Consider the following 21,871-nt stretch of genomic DNA (forward strand, 5'->3'; position numbering starts at 1 on the left):
TCACTTTTTGTTAAGTATGGAATATTTTAAGACGTCTTAGAGCTGGACGAGATGATGATCGTGGAGATTATTACAGCTAGGAAGGAAGCAAAATAAAAGTGGATTCAATTGTTTTCAATACTAGCGGTTTGGTATTTTTAAGCTGCTAAGACGGAGCTTGTTTTCTTGTTGGATTCACTGAAGGATCCACGTCTGCTGAGGCTGAATTGTTCAAACTCTTTTAATCGTTTGCAAACGTTAGCTCACTAAACTAGTTCATAAATGTCTCTTGTCAGTTTTTTCAGTGTTGTTTGACTTGTAGTTCTGCACCTGCTCTGCTTTTCTCTTTACTGGTTTTGTCATCAGCACAGTGTCGCTGCGACCTTCATCACAACACTTAAGCTGCACTCACCTTGCTTACTGACTCAGGTTTCTGTTGTTGTTGTTGTTGTGTTGTTTTTTTTTTTTTTTAATACAGTCAAGTTCAGTGCAATGCCCTCACTTATGAGGATCACTTACCCATTGCAAAACACAGGTTTTGGGTGCTGCTGCATTCAAGAGTCATATAGACAGATGCAAACAGGTACAGTCCCAATCAAAAGGTTAAGACCACTTAAAAAATGGCCCCAAAATCCTATTTTGCATGGTTGGATCTTAACAAGGTTCAACGTAGAGCTTCAACATGCAACAAGAAGAAATGGGAGTGAGACAAAACATTTTTTTGAGCAATTTATTGAAAACAAGCTGAAACGGGCTGTTTTACAGCTGATCAAATGTTTAGGACCACTTGCCTTTAAAAGGCCAAATCTGTGCAAAAATGTGGATTCATTGTCATTTTCTGTCATTTCACTGTCATGATGCTCTGTTGGCAAAGGAAAACAAACCTTCCCTTGTTGAACGTGGTCGGGTTGTTGAACTGCATAAGCAGGGTCTCTCACAGCGCGCCATCGCTGCTGAGGTGGGACACTTAAACTGAAACAGGCTGTTTTACAGCTGATCAAAAGTTTAGGACCACACCAAAAAAAACCCTGTAAACCCCCCAAAACAGAAGTTCTAAACATGAACTCAGTGGTGAGTCGCTCCACCGTTATTGTTGATCACTTCAAACATTGAAAACATTGATGCTTGATGCCAGCGTTTCCATGAGGTGAGAGGGAACATTTCTCCAAGTGGTGAAGACGACCGCATGAAGGACATCTACTTCCTGGAACTGTTGTCCATTTCTGTAAACTTCCCTTGCCATCCATCCCCAAAGGTTCTCACTTGGATTTAGATCAGGGGAACATGCAGGATCATCCAAAATAGTGAGGTTATAAGAAGTCTCTTGTCCTGCAGGCATTGTGTACTGTAGCCTAAGGAGCTTGGAAAGAAAAGCGTCTGGACTTCTTTAAGTTGCTTGAAGACGTTTAGCCTCTCATCTGAGAAGCTTCTTCAGTTTTAAGGTCAAATGGTGGAGAGTCCCAGAGTCGCACCATTTGACCTTAGCCCCTTCCACTGTGGCGCATAGAAAACACCTCAGGTGGGATCTGCTTGTCATGCCAGCAACGTTGGAAACCATCAGGACCATCGAGGTTACTTTTGTTCTCCTCAGAGAATTAAACTTTCTTCCACCTTTCAGTGTCCCATGTTTGGTGCTCTGTAGCAAAGTCCAAACGGTCAGTTCTGTGGCGTTCAAGGAGACGAGACGTTTTTTTGTTCTTGAAGCCTTTCAGCCTCAGCTGGCATCTGATGGTTATGGGGCTGCAGTCGGCACCAGTAACGGCCTTAATTTGGGTCAAGCATCGTCCAGTGTCTCGACTGACAGCCAGTTGGATCCTCCGGCTCAGTGCTGGTGACATTTTTTTGGGTCTTCCACTTGAGTTTTTGTTCCATAACCCTCAGGATCATTTAGGAAATATCAAATGACCGTCTTACTGCGTCCCACCTCAGCAGCGATGGCGCGCTGTGAGAGATCCTGCTTATGCAGTTCAACAAGGGAAGGTTTGTTTTCCTTTGCCAACAGAGCATCATGACAGTGTGACTGCCTGACAGAAAACAACAACAACAACAATCTTTATTTATAGAGCACATTTAAAAGCCTTGGGCATACCAAAGTGCTTTACATAAAACAATAAAAAATAAAACAGTTCACACATTAACATCAAATACATAAAAGTAACGGATTATGTTCACAGATAAAAGCCACCAATAAGAGTAAACTGCAGCACATAGGTTATAGCAAGATAAGACTGTACCACCATGATAAAAGACACCAATAATGGAAAGATAGCAGAGAATTTAATACAATACAATACAATACAATACAATAGGTCACTGCAAGCAAGCCAGCATTTAACTGGTAGAAAAGGCAAGTTTAAAAAGATATGTTTTTAGCCGTGATTTAAAAGAATGAATAGAAAATGACAATGAATCCACATTTTTGCACAGATTTGGCCTTTTAAAGGCAAGTGGTCCTAAACATTTTATCTGGACTGTGCCCGTGTGCAGCTTTGTATATGACTCTGAATGCAGAGCACCCAAAACCTGTTTAGCAATGCATAGAAATGACCGAGGACTAAAAGATTAGCACAGGGGCAATGATGATAAATCATCTCTAACATTAATGATCCTTATAAGTGAGGGCATTGCACTGATCAAAGACAATAGTTGTGTCAATAAAATTAACTGCATCTTGGCTAACAGCACAGAACTTGATTTTCAGCAAGAGCAGGAAAGGAGCTAATAATGAACCACATGTATCCTTCTGAAACCGAGGGGAGAAGCTAGAGCTTGCCTGCCAAAATGTGGCCAGACGTATGAAGGTCAAAGCAGAGCGTAGAGTTCTTGATCACTGTCTGCATCCTGCTGGGCTTCCTGACCTTTACTGGCTTACCAAATTATCCTTGTAAGAGGCTCCTAATGAGAGTGGCTCATCTCAGTCAAACAAAATCAGGAGAAATTATTAACCTACATAATTTATAAACACACACACAAGTATTTTCTGCTTTAATAACACAGATGTGGAACTTAGAACCTCCGTTAAACATGATACAGGTTTTGTAGACATTAGCTCCAGTTTAATGTTGCCAACACGACTCAGCTTTCTGCATGAAGCTCAGCATTTGATGACACATTTCAAACAGACAAACATTTGCCTTCACTCTGAAATCTTTCTGTACGCACATAATCGCACGCACAACACTCATTAACTAGAGCACACTGCAAAAAGCAAAGGCACATGCGTGTGTCAGGCTCCATTATGATGTTTGTGAGGGTGGAGGAGGGTGCAGCTTGGGAAGACAGACCCTCAGTAAACCTTATTAGGAAGGAGAGTAATGTGGTTGCAGCTGAATTAGCAGCCGACAGCAGCACAGCATCGCTGTGCTGAATGAACATGAAGATCTGATGGCTTCGCTTTACAGGCAAAACCCCAAACCAGACCGGCTAAAGAAAACTGTTGTTTCACAGGCTTTCGGTTCAGTAATTAGACCAAGCAAAGGCAAAGTTGTTGATAATTTAGTTGTCTGTCTCCACATTTTACATCCAGAGTTTGACCAGTTTCATAGACTGAGCCTCTCCATGGAAAGAAAAACTGATTTTCTCCTTTATTTTTCTAATATGTGAGATTTACAATCATGGTTTTTATAAAAGAAAAGACTGTATTCTGTGTCAGTTTTGTTTTATTTAACAGGTCATAATAAAAATGATCTAATCCATACCAGGCATCAGATGAACAACAATACATGTCATTATTTACTGGAAAAAATAAAGCAAAGCAGACTGAAGCAGGGGCGTAATTTGCAGGGAGTTTGTGGGGTTATGACCCCCCCCCCAATAAAATTATGAATTATCTTGCATAAATAGGCTGTTGATTTTCTTTACTCATTTCAGGTATTACCAGCAAAGTAGGTGCACGTTTCATCATCTGGGAATTTAGCCAGATTTATTTATTTATTTGGACAGAGACAGGTGACCCCACCCAATGTTCAGCACAAAGTTACGCCGATGCTCTGAAGCAAGACCCAAGGCAGACAAAATTCAAAGTTTGACTGATTTACTGAATAACAATGAGCATGTAGGCGAGATGACAGCAGGGGTTACTGAGAGAGGAGAGATAGGTGAGTCAAGGTGACGAGGCTTACTTGTTTGTCTCACTTGTTTTCATCTGTAAATGGAGTCAAAGGAGGTTGGCAATTCAGAGGAGCAGAAGCAGTGACCTCTGGACCTGCTTAAAGGGAACAGGAAGAGTAAGCCACTCTTCAGCCACACAGATATGTTAGGCTAATCTTGCCAAAATGCTGGGGAGTCTTGAAGGAGCCTGATTACCACTCTAATGAAACAAACGGTCTGGCAGAGACTGGTTGTTGGAGCTGGTTGAGGATGAGATTGATGTGCAACAGGTCTGCAACCTAGACTCAGGGAGAGTTGGAAGGCCGAAGCAGAAAAAAGACCAGCGGGGGCCCATCCATGACTGTTTCCTGCATGTTATGCTTTCCTTGCTTCAACAAAAAACAAGGTGTGCTCGTTTCCTGTGTGACTCTACCAGTGTTTATCAGTTGTGGAGGAATTTTGCCATATTCTTCTTGACAATGTTGGTTCAGTTTATTCATATTTGTGAGTGTAACAGAGTTCAAAAAGCTTAACAATGAAGTTCCTCAAAATTAATGTGCTTTGTGAATAGTTGGAGTCACCTTGTGGACAAATACTGCAACTGCATTAAGGTTCCAAATAGCTGCGCAGTAGCTGTCTCAGCAAAGGAAAATAATGCATGCTCATTAGTAAAAACACTCTCACAGAGGTAACTGTTAACATGTATTTTTATTGTAAGCAGTACTAGCATGTACACTGAAAGTTACAGGCATTTTGGTGCATTAATACTAACTTTATTCACCAGTAGCATTTTTGGTTAGCATGCTAAGCTAGATAGCTAGAGGGCGCTGTCTGGCTCCACCCAGCTCGAACACTATGAGACTGTAACTGTTGCTTGTTAGGTTAACAGACCCGAACGTTGCAGTTTTGTAACAGGATGATGACTGCGTGCTGTTATCTTTGTACAGGTAGGTGCTGTTACGCATTTTTACTTGATGTTGTTGTACAAAAACGATAAACAATGGTGTTTGTTTTAGATGAGAAATTTATGTGTTTTTTATTTTATTGTTGTTGTTTAAGAAAAAAGTAGAAATAACAGCTCTCACCTCGGTTAGCACAAGGATGGAAAAAATAAAAATACTGCTACTATATGATCGCACATTTGGTTTCAGCTAGAACTTTTAAAGAAAGACTTTGACAGCGTTGTATTGTAGGAATGTATATTAGTCTTTTGTTAACTAAGAACACACTGTCGATGATGACTAGGTGCTGTTGTCTTCGTACCAGAATAAAGAGGGAACCCAGAGTAGGAGCAAGTCCGTTGTCACAGTGCCGTCCTTTCTATATGGGCGTTTAACATCACATTCACCATAGACCAGGGGTAGGCAATCCAAGGCCTCGAGGGCCAGTGTCCTGCAGGTTTTAGATGTGTCCTTGATCCAACACAGCTGATTTAAATGCTAATTGACCTCCTCAACATGTCTTGAAGTTCTCCAGAGGCCTGGTAATGAACTAATCATGTGATTCAGGTGTGTAGACCCAGGGTGAGATCTAAAACCTGCAGGACACCGGCCCTCGAGGCCTGGAGTTCCCACCCCTGCCATAGACTCTCAGACCTGCAACAACTGCATGAGCACAGCTTTTTTTTTTTTTTTTTTTTTTTTAAGCGTCCGTCACATCATTTAACTCAGGTTGAGGTCTGCTCTTTGAATGGACTGTTGATTCTTTTCTATCTGTTGCGCGACCCAGTTTGGGCCACGCTTAGCTTTCACACATTTGACTCTAGAACATGTTGGTATACAGACGGGTTTGCGGTCAACTCAGTGACTGCAAAAAACCCCAAGTTGACTGTGAGGCCTCGGTGCTGACCTCTGTGCATTATTGCCACCTGCAGTCAGTTGATTTACTGCCAAATCAAAAAGACCACAAGCTTATCTCAGCCGACCACCTGACTAGTATTTCCTATGTTCTCAGGTCTCTCTGTTATATGGTGAGCGGTGCTGCATTTTAATGTATGCAAGCGTGTAGATTAGTGTGTGAGCAGCTCCTGTGTGCATGTACAGTGCATTCAGTGTGTAAATGAGGGTGTACTGAGTCACACTCATACGCTGAAGGATGTTTTCCAGAAGAGGAGCGCCTCTATTTTAATTCCTGTGCCAAAATTCTTATCACTCGTATTAATTTTAGGACCGCTGGAGGAATACAGGGGAGAACCATCAATCTCCTGCTAATCCCTCAGATACATAGCAGCAGCTATAAGCTTTATATAGGTGTTTTTGGAACATGGGTGCTCTTTCATAATTCTGGTGCAGGAATCAGGTAACATTATAAAGCAGTGCTCCATTTTTAGGGACTTTTTTTTTTTTTGAGCTACAACTGCATTTGGAACTTTTTTAACATAAGAGAAGCTGTGAGGCAAGTAGGTGTACTGTGATTGGTCCAGGTTTAAGTATGCCGATTGATTAAACACAGAAAATCATCTTTAAAAACTAATAACATTAGTAAAACCAGGGAAGTTCTAATAGTAGAAACTCCCTTTCTCTGGCTGTGATACCTCCACCTCTTCAGCCTCTCCTCCAACCTGCCACCTACTCTCACTGCAGATTGTGGCAGCAGACCACACACCTGTCTCATTGTCCTCATGCATGCCCTGCACCTCCTCCTCAGACTCTTCTGCAGCTCCACAGTTGCTCTCTTGACACTTGATCATATGTTTTTTTCTACATACATTAGGACACCGTGCAGCACTTTCTCCTTCGCTGTACTTGTCCACACTCTCAAAGCGAACATCACAGCTGTTTTGCTCTTTCTCAGCACGTATTTCTTACTAGCTTCAAAAGCTCCTCTCCATATCTTCATGTTATGGTCAAATCTGCTAATGTGGTGTACGCTGGAATATGGATGTGTTGAATATTTAGTACTCTGTATGGCAGTATAGTTATGGCTTTAAAATCAGTTTCCTCACAGTTTATCTTTTGTTTTATACAATACTTTTATTTACAGAAGCACACAACCATACACCTTTTCTTAAACGATCAGCCCTGACCTCTCCTATGTCAAAGACGTGGAAACCTTAAAGACATCCAGGGGGAAATAGGAAGAGCACTCCTAAACTTTGTGGAAACCCTTCACACAACTGTTGAAGCTGTTACGGCTGTAAAGAGTTAAACCCTATGGATTAACCTCCTGAGACCCGAACTCTTCCACAGCAGCATTTTTAATTTCTCTTTGATATTTGGGCTGATTGGGACCTGATGAACGTAAAAACAAAGAAGTACCAGATTTTTTTTTTTTTACATAATTTTTGTTCGTAAGGAAAATGAGAGCCACATATGAGGATATTCTTTTAAAATTTTGATAGAACAGTTGCAATATAATGTCCTGGTAAGTGGATATCAGGCCATTGTAGAGCAAGATTTAGTATTTTGGTCTAAATAACCCAAAATGTGACGTCCACACATGTGGACGGCAGGTCCTAGGAGGTTAAGAATGGGCTGTCACTCAAGTTCATATGCATGTGAAGTTGTTCATAATAAAATTCTGATAATTATTAAGAAAACCAATCTTTTCAGCCCCTCCCCATTATCTATATTCAAGTCAGTACAGCTCCCTTAAATGAGGTGCCGCACTTCCTGCTGTTCTCCACCTGGATGCAGATGTGTCCAGGATTGTTTGCCAGCAGCAACCAGCTGCAGCTGAGCTCCAGGCTCAGTTAATATGCAATGGCACACACTGACAGTTCCATTAAACTGTATTTATGGCAGCCACAAATAATTGATATGCAGATATGGCAGACTGGTCGCACTCGCAGAATTGTATTTGGCCCAGCAGTGCGATGCATCAAGCTGCCACGCTCAGTGACAACAGACACAATATGCACCATCACCGCGTATTGTTTGCCCTCATAGACATCTTTCACTGTCTGCTGCTTGTCTTGTTTTCCAGGTCGTATTTTCCTCATTTCCTCTTCTGTTTTTTATGATTTACCTTTTTTTTTTCTTTTTCTTTTTTTTAAATCCACCTGAAGCAACGGTTACTCACTAACTTGGAAAAAACAAACAGAAAAACTGACATTTCATAAAAGATGGTGTGGCAATATGCCCACAAGGTAGAAAATGCTATATTCTTCTGTGAGGAGTAAGTTTGTCCTTCAGTAAGAACTGTAAATCTCTATAGCTAAACCCCTCTCTGCTCATTCCACCGAAAGTCCCTTTGGTGCTTTAGACTGGATTTGTACAACAAAAGCCCCTCAGCTGTACAACATATCTGGGATGAACAGGCTCCAGTTCACCCGTATTCTGTCTTAAACAGCTGCAATAGGCGTTTGTTGCATTAAGCTATAGTATTTAGCTTTTTCCAGACGGACATTAAGAATCTCGAATCAGAGAAGGAAAGAATAATATTTGCAGATTTAAGGCTAAGCAATGAAATACTCTGGTGATTACACTCTGATCAAACATTAGAGCAGAGTCCCCACTGATGACAGGAATGAGGACAGGACCCTGGCGTGTAAACGACGGTGGTTTTGGAGCGGAGTTAGCAGCTGTTTGAGACTCGCAGGGAAAGACCTGGCCGCGGACGGTGAGGCGGAGGTGAATGTGTGCTGCAGGCGGCTTTAGGGAAGAAGGTCTGAAAGGCAGAAAGACACAAAGGCAATGAATTTTTAAAGAACGGGGGCTCGTTAAACCACAGCAGACATGATGAAATTGAATGAGGGGAATCTGACAGCGTGGGAAAGTGGAAGTGACAGAGAGAACGGAGCAGCGGGAATAGCTCGAAGGATGAAGCTGGATGTGAGGGGGCGGATCATCCTCATCATCTGAAGCTTTATTCATTTATTATAGCTTCACCTACGGCACGCAGGGTTTGCACATGCGGTAAAATAACAGTGGCTTGGACATCAGAGATGCGCAGTAACGCATTACAAGTAACATCTTACTGTAATCCGATTACTTTTTCAAGCAACTAGTAATGTAAGGGATTACTATTGCAAAAAGTAATTAGATTACGGTTACTTTCCCATAAGCATGCTGCGTTACTAAACCATGATGTTGTTTGTGTGAGCGTCTCATGAAAGTGACGTACGAGCGTGCGACGTTCGTGGCAGCGACAGACGTGTGCAGATCAACAATGGATAATATGGAGTGCAGAGAGAGTACGAGCATGCAGCGTTTAGTGTGGAAGTAATCACATTACTTTGAGCTTGATTCTGTCAAAGTGACAAAAACATTAGCGTCCACTGTACACTCTGCATGGGAAGAAAACTTCTTTCTACAGCCAAAAATTTAACTTGAAATCTGAGCGAGCAGCGAGCACGCTGCCACGGGAACGTGACATTCACAGAGAAACCCCCAGATCCCCCCACTGACATGTCGCTGTGGACAAACCTCCACCCGCCCCACTCCTGCTAAACAGCTGACAATAGATTTAAGAGCTGCCGAGTCTTTGATTTGAGTTATTTTTGCTGTGTTTTACTTGCATCTATTTGAAAGAGTGTAAACACAAAACATGATTTTATTGTATATGCTGGAATATGCAGGAGATATTGAAAGACTGTTGCATATAATTTCATTTTGCTTGATGCATGAAGTTAAAAATTAAAATGAATAAAATACGTTTTAAAAAGAAACTTTTTCATTTGATGGATTATGCAAAGAAATAGAACTGGGCTGAAAGGTCTGTGCTTCATTATGTATTCAGGTTGTGTGTCATGTTTTTGAAAATTAAGTAAGTAATTGCTTTCGAAAATAAGTAATCAGTAAAGTAATGGGATTACTTTTTGGTGACATAATCAGTAATTAGTAACTAATTACTTTTTTCAAGTAACTTGACCAACACTGTTGGACAACTTGAGCACAACAATTAAATGTGATGGGCTAATGCTGCTTTCTTAGTTTCACAGTGAAACAAACACAGCAAAGACAACGTTCTCTGTTCTATGAACATAACATGCTGGGCCATGAAGACTGGGTTTATACAACAGGGAAAATATCCAGTTTGTCCACCTTTGCCCTGGATGTCTGTTTCACCCTAAACTGCACCACATTTGTTATATTGGATAAGACCTCAAACAAGAAGTCAAGACCATAAACCCATCTGTAATGTTTTCACATTGACTCCAAAACAACGGAGTTCCTCCTCACAGTCAGAGATGTTGCCTCCTGGTCATCCAGGTTTTAATGCACCTGTACCTCTGCTTTATACCGTCAGGACACATAACTATATAGACTCATCTGTCACCTTGTTAGATTCACATTTTCGTAATGCAAATATCACATGACAGCAACTCGGTGCATTCAAGAACCTAGACACGATCAAACCTGCTGAAAGCTGAGCGTCATAAGGGGAAGAGAGGTGGTTTAGTTGAACATAGCATGACTGTTGGTGCCAGAGCAGCTGGTCTGAGAATTTCAGAAACTGCTGATCTGCTGGGATTTTCCCACAGGAGCATTTCTTGGTTTTACAGGAAGTGGTCCAAAAAAGAAACTATCCAGTGAGAGGTGTTTCTCTGGGTGAAGATGCCTCACTGAGGTCAGAGGAGACTGCTTTGAGCTCATAAGCAGGTAACAGTAACTCAAATCACCACATGTTACATGCAGTAGAGCATCTCTGAATGCACAACACGTCCAACCTTGAAGCAGATTAGCTACAGCAACAAAGACCACAGTGGGTGCCACTCCTGTCAACTGAGAACCGGAAACTGAGGCTGCAGTTCACACTTTTGATGAGTGAGATTTTAGTGTTGTATCAGTCCATTTCTCAGAACTAATTAGCCAATACCTGTGTCCTTGAGTTGCACCTGTACATTTTATTAATGCAACTGGCTAAGCAAGCTAGGTAAGTGCTAGCCAATACGCCATATAAGTCACATGAGGTGTGAAAAACCAACATGGTGCCACACAAACATGTAACGCAGAATCTACAACCACTGGGTGATGTCCACCTTTACAGTCTATGGTTTTCTTTGAGGCAAACCACACCTGTCACCTGTCAGTCAAAGCACGCAGCAAGAGTGCTTTCACTGTATTTGAGCAGTTCTAATCTTATTATCTTATTATGTCATGGTCTGTTCACTGTAGAGCAGCTAGGATGTTTGGGATAACGAGCAGATTAGGTAAGAATCGAAGTTTCCGCAGTAAAAGTGAAGGATTTCATGGATACAAGTGTAGCAAACAGGTCTGTGAAGTACTTCAGTAAGATTGTACTTCTTGTATTAATGCTAGGTACTGATCTTGTACTGTATACGCTGTTTATTTCCTGTGATTTGTTTCATCTGCACTTTAGTATAAATAGATACTGATGTTAACTTTGGAAAATCGGCACTGAATGAAGAGCAGGCATCGCTGCAGGTCACCTGATGAATGGCTTCACTTACAGCCAACAGTGTAATGCTTAGTCATGATCTATCATCGCCCACAGGGCTCTCCTCTTCTTGTCACCTCCTCTCTTCTTTCCGTTTCTCCTCCTCTGTCTTCTGCCCATATTGTACTTCTACTTCTAACCTGGTCTCGTCTCTTTTCTCGCACCGTTTCTGTCCTGCATGTTCCTTCTATCTGCCTCTGATCCGTTTTGTTCATGTATGCACGGACAGAGGAAACTGAAATGCAGTAACTGTTGTGAAAGTTATTAATACTGAATATCAACAGCTAGATAAAACCCAGCACCACAGTGAGGAAAATACACACAGCACTGTGGATTTATTAAGTTCATCAAATGACACAAACAGTACAGTCTGGAAACTCTGGTCATTTTGATTTTTGTCTACAAATATAGACAAATTCAAGCCTCCTGTCCAGTTCTTGAACATGTGAATTAAGCATTCGCATCGCGCTGCTTTTGCAGAGCAGCTTCTCTGTGTTTGAAAGGCTTCTTTAGCAGATTTACTTTGATGTCTAGCTGGTGATCAGCCACTCTGACATAAATTAATTTGGGAATTCACTTTTCATGCAAGCTCTCCGGTCCCAGTGGCAGCAAAGCAGCCTCAAAGCATTTACTGTGCTTCAGTCAGTTGGATGATATTTTCATCTTGATATGCAGGGCCTGCATTTAATTCAACACATTATTCCAAAGTAATTAAACTTTAATTTGCACTAAATTCATTTACTAACAAATCAATTAGTTAACTGTTCAACAGTTTGGAAACAAAAGCGTCTGGACTTCTTTAAGTTGCTTGAAGACGTTTCACCTCTCATCTGAGAAGCTTCTTCAGTTCTAGGGTCAAATGGTGGAGAGTCCCAGATTTAAGCCCTGTGGGAGTTTCCCCCCCCAAGAGGGTCATGAACCCCCTGTTGATCCTCTACCTAATCACATGAGCCAAGGTGTGAAAATGGGTGTAGGTCACAATCAACCAAGGTTTCAGGTGAACCCGCTGTGAAACCTAGCCCCACCCTATCATCTGATTTTCTGAAGTCACTCCCCCCATGGGGGGGAGGGGGGGTGTCCCCCCATGGGCTTAAATCTGGGACTCTCCACCATTTGACCTTAGAACTGAAGAAGCTTCTCAGATGAGAGGTGAAACGTCTTCAAGCAACTTAAAGAAGTCCAGACGCTTTTCTTTCCAAACTCCTTGGGCTACGATGAGCTGGATGACTGAGAACCTTCACAAAGACTCTGCTAAAATGCACCTTTGTAGAGATTTTAGTGGTGGAAGGGGAACTTTGTGACCTTTTTCTTAAAAAGTCTTTTCATATAGAAAACTTTAGATGATATGGACAAAACTATTAGTCCACACATTTTGTCTTCCACCCCATGCAAGGTGCCTTTACAAACATTTACACTGAATTTAATGTAACAGTCAGTTTTTCCTGGACACTAAACCATCAGCTGTGGTATTATTACACACTGGAAGGGTTTGGAAACCACACTATTTCGCCCTTGACGCAGCAGAGCACATGAAGCTTCACGGCGGAGATGCCAGATGCTGATGTGTTCCAAACCTCCTCTGACATTAACATCAGCACCAAAAGTGTGCAGTGGGAGCTTCCTGGCTCGCTTTTCTATGGTCTCCACTCTCACGGCACACTGTGAGCCAGGTTGCTATAGAGATGCTGCACACACACCCAAACACCTAGCCAGGTGATAGCTACTTTAGCTCTTACTTGGTTTTATTTTGATTTTAAATGCCGGTACCTCGTCAGTGCCCAGCTTTGCTGCCCAGTATCCATTGCATTGTGTTTCTACAGTGCACTCCCCATAACCCATCAGTCCATCAGACGGCGCAGGTCAGACATGAGTTATAAAGCTCTGGCTGTGATGGATATCTTGTCTGACTGACTGCTTGATTAACTGCAACAAGCCATTGTTTAACACATCTGCTGTAACTCATATTTATATCAGTCACCAAAATAGGATATATATGCTTCAGAAACTACTAGCCAGATTTTCAGGTTAGGGTTAATCATGTCAACCAGCACATGTCTATACTTACACAACTTTCCCCCCTTTTTGCCACAGCAGTATATGTGTGTTACATTGTCTGTCCTCTGTGATCTCAGACCCTTCTGCCTATTCTATCATCTAGTCCCCTCCTCTGACTAAAATATAATACTGTAATACGGAGTAACGTCCTGGATGTAATGAGGGAAGGTCACTGCTGACTGATCCAGCAATGTGAAACTCAAATCTTGTGTCTGCACCTCCCCCAGAGTCAATACTGTCAGTTAAATCAAACAGCTCTAGCTTGCTCTGGATGCTCTCTTTCTCTTTTACATTTCAGATACACAGTTTTTGCACAGACTGGTGTGGCGTGCATTTACAGGAGCGGTCTAAACCCATGTCCTTGTTTTTGTGGTCGTTTGTAAGGTCCCCCGCTCTCCCAAGTCTGAACAGGTATGCATTTCTTTCCAGAGAACATTTAAAGCAGTGACTAAAGGTTTTGAACCGTATCCTTGAGGCGACTCTAGTTTTACTGAATGAGCATCTTTAATCCATACAACCACGGCCACACAGGTGTCTACGCTCCTTTACACACGGAGGAAAGTTCCTGTTAAAGTTTCAACTTTGACCCTCCCAGAGTTTTCCTGTAAAATGTGTCTGGGCTCTTATGGATTAATATCTTGATTAAAGACATTTCAGTTTTTGTCATAGTGGTGGATCAAAGAAACAGATTACTGTTCTGAAAAACAATAACTTGTGTTTACACTTTTGTGTTTGCAAAAAACCCAACCTAGTAAGATAATTAATGAGAATAAGATGTGGTGGGTCATTGTTCTTTTGCCTTTGGCTAAAGTCAGGATAGATGTTTACTTTGGTTGTAGGTGTCAGGGTCCTGGGTCTCCTGACCCAGCGTTTTAGTTCTTTGTGATTTTTGTATTATTGTACTTGGTGTGAGTTTCTAGTTTCAATCCCTTGCCCTTCATGTTTCTCTGTGTCCCCTCTGTTCTGTGTAAGTCTGTGTCTGCATGTTTGAGTTCCCCTCTGTGCCTCTCGGTTCTTAGAGTCCTCTGCCTTATGGTTCATGTCTCTGTGTTTCTTAGTTGCTGTCTCCACTGTGTCAAGTTCGCGTCTCTGTGTGATCCTTCCTGTTTTACTTTGAAGGTCCGTGTCTTATGTGAATGTGTCCTGCTTTGCTTGTCTCGTCAGTTCTAATTTCCCCCAGCTGTGCTCTCCTTCTGTGTCTCATTCTCCTCGTTACTTCCCAGTGTATTTAGTCCCTGTGTTTCTCTGAGTCAGTGTTGCGTCGTACCCTCAACAAGCTGTGTGTGTTTTGCCTCCGTGTTGCCAGTGTTTTGTTTCCAGTTCCAGTTCAGTGTTTTGTGCTTCAGTGTTTTAGTCCACCAGCATTTTTGTTTGTCTTTTGGTGAGTTTAGTTAGTAAGAGGTTTTCCAGCATTAAAGCTGCGCTTTAAGTTGAACTTCTGTGTCTGAGTCCTGCGTTTTGGATCCACCACTCCTGTTTGCCCGCCTGCCACACAGCCAACCATGACAGTAGGTCTTTATTTGAAGCAAAGCTAGACGTGTTCTCTGCAGATTCATGTCTAGCATACAGACATGAGAGTGGTAGCAAGGTGTTACCGGTCTCTCAATCCTCTAAATCTTCTAAGATGTCAGACTCTTTCTTTTATTGTCTTGAATTCCTTTTGTTCCCTGAATGTTTTTAGCACACACTGACTTTGTACCAGTGGTATTTTCACTAAAAGGATCTGCTTGTTTTCATCTCCCAGTCTTTTTCTGTAATTTTGGGTAACTAAAAGAAAAATCACTTTCTGTGGCAGTAAAGGTTACCTGGTCGACTGAACGCAGATCCGGTACTGAGCTGCACGACAAGCTGTCCCTGCAGTTTTATCTCAGATGTGTAGCCATGAGCTACTGTGAGTATCATCACAAGAAACTGATATTTCAGACAAAGTTTTCCTGATTGTGTTTCCAACATTTCACAGTTCACAACCCCAAAGTACCTCGTCAGCCACGTCTTACTGTGTAAGTGAGGCGAGTAGCCAAAGATGAGAAGACGGAGGACTATGAGATGTTCAGAAATAAAATATACTCAACACAAGCCTTGCAACAGATGTCAGCTTGTAAAATTGAGTGATTATAGTTGCAATAAAGCATTAAGTGGTCAGACTAATGTATTTGTTTTTGCTACTTTTTAAACTTGACCCTGATAAGGAAGAGCAGAAGAGGATGGGAGGATGGATGGATGGATGGGAGGATGGACAGATGGATGGATGGGAGGATGGAGGGAGTATGGATGGATGGACGGATGGAGGGAGTATTGATGGATGGGAGGATGGATGAATGGGAGGATGAGGGATGGGAGGATGAGGGATGGATGGATGAGGGATGGATGGATGCTTTCCTATACTGATTCTGTTCCCACAGCACTGACGTAGCTGTCTACACTTAGAAGAAGGACTAGTCCCAGTAGGTTCGATCACTAAGATTTCGTTCACAACAAGGTCCAGATCTCAGTTTCATCCCATGTCAATCAAATCATGGTTGTATATTTCCACTTCATCACAGTGATATTTATTTTTTGTTCTGATTAAGACACACATGGCTAACAGAGTGAACTCCAGGCCTTCATTACAAATAATAAACATATTCTTCTTCATAATAATACAATCAAAAGTGCTTATTCCAAAAACGTGTCTCGTTTCTCTTCGTATTTCTTCTTTCCTTTCCTAATTGTTTCTTCAAACAATTAAAGAGGAATTTGAGGCCAGCTTTTCAAGAAACAAATCACATCTGCAATTGGAAAAACGGGCCTTTTTCTAAAACGAGCGCCCACTATCCCTCAGTGGGATAAATGATCATGTGACTGCGGCGTGAGGAGCTTGAATCTGGGTCTGAACGTGATTGGTGCACATATGAATGTGTGCGTTGGTGGATGCGTCTTTTCAACAAACTTGTGTTTGATTTCATAGAGACGCTTAACAGCTCCACTGTTTCACAGCATGTGAGACATAAAGGTTTGGAGGAATGAGCCCACACTGATTCGTCCACTCGCTCACCGCCGAGCACACCGTGTCTGCTCCTCTCTATGTTGTGTCTGCAGTACGCTATATGTCTGATTGGCTTTTCTGCCTAACTCCATAAACAGTAGGCGATTACCGTAAGGACTGGTTTAGCTCAGGTGGCTGTAGCTCAGGTGGTAGAGCAGGTCATCTACTGATCGGAAGGTTGGTGGTTCGATTCCCGGCTTCCCCTAGTCTGCATGCCAAATATCCTTGGGCAAGATACTAACCCGAAATTGCTCTCCGATGCATTCATTGGAGTATGAATTTGTGTGAATGGGTAAATGGGTAAATGCACAAGTTGTGTAAAGCGCTTTGAGTGCTCAGAAGAGTGGAAAAGCGCTATATAAGAACCAGTCCATTTACCATTTACCTGCGCCCACTGTTTTACGCCGTACTGATAAAACAGAGCTCTGGGTTTATGCATCATGGGGAATTTTTTTCTGGCACTGATTACAGATCCAGCACTTGGTCCGGATCCGGACCGAGGTCAGCCATTTGGTGACGTATGGACTAGTCCCTTAGCTTAGCTGGAAGTCATACAGTCAAATAATACGTCAATAAATCGTATCGATGAGAAATAAACAGGTCCAAGCTTCTTAGAGGTCAACAAGTAAAACAAAGCTAAAAGCTAAAAAGAAGAATCATATTATATTACATAACCTTTTTAATGCAAACTTTATTTATTATTTATTGAGCCTCGGATCAGCTGAAACGCTCAGTTTATTTAAATCCAGGTTGAAGACTCACCTGTTCTCAGCTGCATTTGAATAAAGCACCAAATCTGCACCGTTTTACTTTTAAGCTTAAATTTTAAAACTTACTCCTTTTTCCCATTTTAAATCCTGCTTTTTATTTGTTTCTGTTTTTTAATGTCTCTGTAAAGCACTTTGGATCAACTTGCTGTTGAATTGTGCTATATAAATAAACTTGCCTTGCCTTTATTTTTTATGCATTTTAATCATTTATTGCTTTGTGATTTTGGCAGTTTTTGTCCTCTGTAGTTTGAGAGCCTGGAGCAAGACTGCCCAGCTTCCGCTGCCCTGCTCTTCTTGGATTCACTTGCATTAATCTGTGTGTCTCAGTTTTGTTGCACATCCCTTTTTAGTCAGCCAGGCCTTCCCTCTCCGTCAATATTGGCGTTGACTTGGCTGCAACAGTAAGTAGATTAAAGGAACAGTGATTGAGGGCAAATCAATTACTGTGGCTCAATGGTCTGTGTATGGGGGCTCTACTGTAGCATTACCCAGCCTTCGTTTTCTAATAGGAACATTCTGAACCAGCGTTCAGGGTAACATCCAGGTTGTATTGTTGAGTCTAAAGGAGTTTATGGGTGATGAGTATGGCTGAAAGCGTCGATATGTCCTGTCTCCTGGTTGTATCCATATAATGATGACTACATGCTATTTTTGGTGTTATTATCTTTATCATTGAACTTTCTTTCTTCTACTATATCAGCATGTTGAATTCTACTGCTATCATACAGTACTGTGATACTCGTACAGTAATATGATACAGTACTAATATTTTGAATATGGTGCACTCTGTAAGTTTATGCAGTGATTAAACAGAGTTCAGAAACATCCCACTTCATTTTTACTGGCATCGAGTTAAGTGGAACCTCGACGGTAATATTCTGGCTCATATATAAATATATTTTTGGCATTCCTCTGAAATGTAGGCCCACTACATCACGCCTTCTTTTTAAGGGAGGTTCTGCGTGATGTGGGGCGACTCCTCTCCTCCCATCGCTCCCCAGTCCGCCCAGCAGCGTCATTTCGCCTTCGCGTCCCGCACTTGTTGGATGTGTCCGGTTTAAATTCCGTGATTTCAAGCTTCCTGCCGCTTGCTTTCTCTCTTGGAGTCCCGAGAATAACGCCGCTGTGAATGGAGGTGAACGCGTTTTCACACACTACATGCGCGTAAAAAGCGCTCATCTCGGAGTTGTCCTCGTCCTTATCGGTTTGTTTCCTCCGGTTGCCGCGCCGTCAGTATGCTCCATTTTTCAGTGTCCTCCGGTTCTGGCTGTGTTCACAGCCGTGCATTTGACCTCTAATCTGGGGTTTCCACACCGCTGGTGTTTAGTTTCCCTGGCGGCTGTACGCGCTCTGGACTCCGGCTCATCCTCGGAGAAGTTCCGCCGCAGTCCCATGTACCGCGTTTCTCTGTCTTCCTCTTGCTGCGATAAGGATGCTGTTGGATTTTTCATGGTCACTTTCCACAAGATTGGCCCAAGATTGACGAGCGGACCATGTAATTAGATCAGGTATGTGTGGTTGAAATTGAAACTGTGAGCACAAAGCAAGACGTTTTCAACAAAAATATAGATTTATTTAAAATCCATTTATTTATAATTTATTTATTTATTTATAATCAGAGGTCTTAGTTTGTGATTAGAATGATTGGGGTTCAGAAGGGTCAATATTCTGTTAGGTTTATGAAAATGTCACATTACCTGGCAGAGAAGGTCTAATTGAGGCTGTTTTTTCTCTTTTATGCTTCGTGAAATGTGGGCAGTGGAGATAAAGTGAGGGCGGAGAAGCTCAGCTGGAGGTGTTTGCCATTTTGATTCTACTCTGATCGCCTGCTGGCAATTCATTAAATGAAATTAATTAAACAGTGATGTGTAGATGAAGGCAGTGACGGCTACTTCGCTGCTTGGGGTTAGTGTTTTTTGAACAGATGGGGGAAACAAGGTAAGGTTCCTGAGAGTCACTGCTGGGGTCTGAAGTTCAGTTGGCCCCCGGAGAGGGATCCCCCCCCCCAAAGTCCTTCACTGTACTACATGCTAAACATGACACAGATACAACCATTTAATGGCCACATTGTACAATCAAGTTGCAAAATACGACGCAGAATTTTGGACTGAAAGAAGAAAAATATTTATCCATCACAAATAACTGCTCTTACCTAAATGGCCACTTGAGGCTGTATCCAAAGGAAGTCAATGCTCAGAGTCCTGCTACCAAAGCAAAGTTTCAAAGAAAAAACGTGCTCGCTTTGCTTTGGTTTCTGAGTTTCTGCACTCGAGGTTGTTTTTTTTTGTATTCGCCTGATCAGAACCTGGAGAACTGATGGTGCTCGCTGTTGCTCATGGAGGCTGCAGAGTCACAGGATGACGAAGCTGGTTATGGCTCCGTTATGTAGTGTCGTTTGTTAGTTTATTAGCCTTCTTTCGCTTGCATACACACGCATGCAAAAACACAATCCTCCTCTCAACACAGACTGTATGAACGACTGATGCTGCTTCAGAGTCTGAAAAGTGACACCAAGAACCTGCATTCTTTTCATCGCTCAACAGGGGGCGACTTCTGTGAGACAAACATCCAGTTGTAGACAAATCTATACGATAATGTGCTTGACTCGACTGCTCCTCAGTAAAGATTTTCCTGATGACTTTATGACCTCTAGCTTCAGGTCATGTGGACATTTAAATTATGGTCACTATTAGAGTGAATAATGGGGACTATGCAGGCAACTTTTTACCAGAGAAACTTTATCAATCCCAGAGGGAAATTTAGTTGCCCTAGCAGCAAATATACAACAAACATCAAGCACTCGTATAAAATGAGTGTAGAAACAGATGCATATTAAGATAAACAGATAAATATAAAGATATAGGTATAAATATAAAAGATTAAAAAAGAACATTACGGCGATCGGGAGCTGCTACGGCAGGCTGCCACTAGGGCGGCGCCATCTTAGCCAACTTTTAACCTCAACGTCTTAACACATGGCGTTGACTTCACAATCAAATATGTGCATCGCCTGTCATATCCGGTTTCAAAACACCAAGGTGGCGATGGCCCAAAGCTCAGTTTTAGGCATCGCAAAAGCTCTTTCCTAAGCACCAGGTGGTGTTTTGGTGGCTACGTCAGTCGTTTATACAATATTTCTGTGGAAACACTGTTCATATACAGTAGCGTATATGTAGTGACACTGTGTGCGACCAACATGTGTAATGTGTTTGTGCTGCTGCCTCATTTGCACATGCAGCAGTTACTTTGCTGTCCGAGAAAGAAGAAATATATTTAACCGTCTTTTCTTTAGATTAAAGTTGACATGTTCAAAACGCCTAAATCAGAGATGTCAAACTCATTTTACACTTTGGGCCCTTTGACGGCTTCGATCTGAAGCGGGCCGGACCAGTGAAATCCCTCTTTTCATCTGCGTAAATACGTTTAATATAAAGACCTAAATAAAGCACAATATCAGCAGTTTTCCTACATGAGAAAGAAATGCTGCTTTGGGCTGAAATAGTAAGAAATAAATGTGTAAATTTAGAGAAAAACTTCAGTTAGTGCAATAATATATTAATATAAATATTTATTATTCTAAAGTAGATCATTTTTTTCAAGTGAGACATATTTTTTTCCTTTTTGCTTGTTTTTATTTTGAACCCACTGATAAATCATAAAGTAGAATATGAGGAAAAAAAACTATTTCTTCTGTCATTTAATGGTGTATCTATTACTTATTTGCATTGGTGTATGAGCAGCCATGGGAAGGTCTTTATCAGTAGGAAATACAGTTAAAAGCTCTTCTTCACATTTTCCAAAGCCATCCAGTGGGCCAGATTGGTGTCTTTGGCAGTCTGATTCCGGGCCTCGGGCCTCATGTTTTACACGTCTGCTTTCACTGACCAGTGACTTTGTTGGGAAGCTGCTATGTGATGGTGTTCAGCTCTTGTCTTGGAAGCAAAGCCTCAGAGAGCTGCTGCTGCACTGACGTCCAGTGTTGACTGCAGACTTAGCCTTTGCTATAGGTGGTGTTTTATCCATGAGCGGATATGTTCACGTCAAACATCCAAACAAAACCTTCGCTTCTACGTTTATGTTCGTTAATTTCCGCCACATTAAAACCTTGTGTGGCCCATTTCTCATGGAGACTGGCTGGAAAACACAGCTTGACGAAATATCTGTAGAGCAGCCTCTCTATATCCTCCCGCTTCCACACACACACAAACGTCTTAATTCCTTCACCTCCAGTGGCTGTGATACAACAGGAAGTGGGCTGATTTCCCAGAGGAGTCTGCAGTCAGCGCTGTCACAGCTAACGCAGCAGCAACAGACAAAATGTATTTAACACGAAGGCTGTGCGATGGTGCGCTGCGCCTACACTTCAAAACACTGTGGGAAATGACAACTGGCTGCTAGCAACATTTGATTTGTCAGTACCAAGCTGCTCTGTAACTGCCTGCTCTGGCTATGTGACTAAATATTTGATCATCCTCAGTGAAGTTAGGAAACAGTTTGCCTTATAAAACCCAACGAATCCTCCCGATGTACGCGATTTCTCGTGTTTCTGCTGCGGATACGGGAATGCTGGGAATATTTAACCTTGTGCTGGCCAATTTAACCTCTTCAAGCC

General features: G+C 42.0%; 1 protein-coding gene across 5 annotated transcripts in view; it reads left to right on the forward strand.

Annotated features, from left to right (window-relative positions):
• The first annotated feature begins 4,999 nt into the window (after window positions 1–4,999).
• Window positions 5,000–21,871, forward strand: part of fam163ab (family with sequence similarity 163 member Ab) — a 36,069-nt gene continuing 19,197 nt past the window's right edge. For 3 of the 5 annotated variants that reach the window (XM_026147922.2, XM_080291450.1, XM_080291449.1), the window contains exon 1: window positions 18,255–18,767. The gene's annotated coding sequence lies outside the window, so the exon portion shown is untranslated. Of the gene's footprint in view, window positions 5,016–18,254; window positions 18,768–21,871 lie in introns of those variants that run through there. The other 2 variants (XM_026147920.2, XM_026147921.2) reach the window with 2 other exon arrangements.

The sequence above is a fragment of the Astatotilapia calliptera genome, chromosome 17 (genome assembly GCF_964374335.1).
Source record: "Astatotilapia calliptera chromosome 17, fAstCal68.1, whole genome shotgun sequence".
Lineage (NCBI taxonomy): Eukaryota > Metazoa > Chordata > Actinopteri > Cichliformes > Cichlidae > Astatotilapia > Astatotilapia calliptera.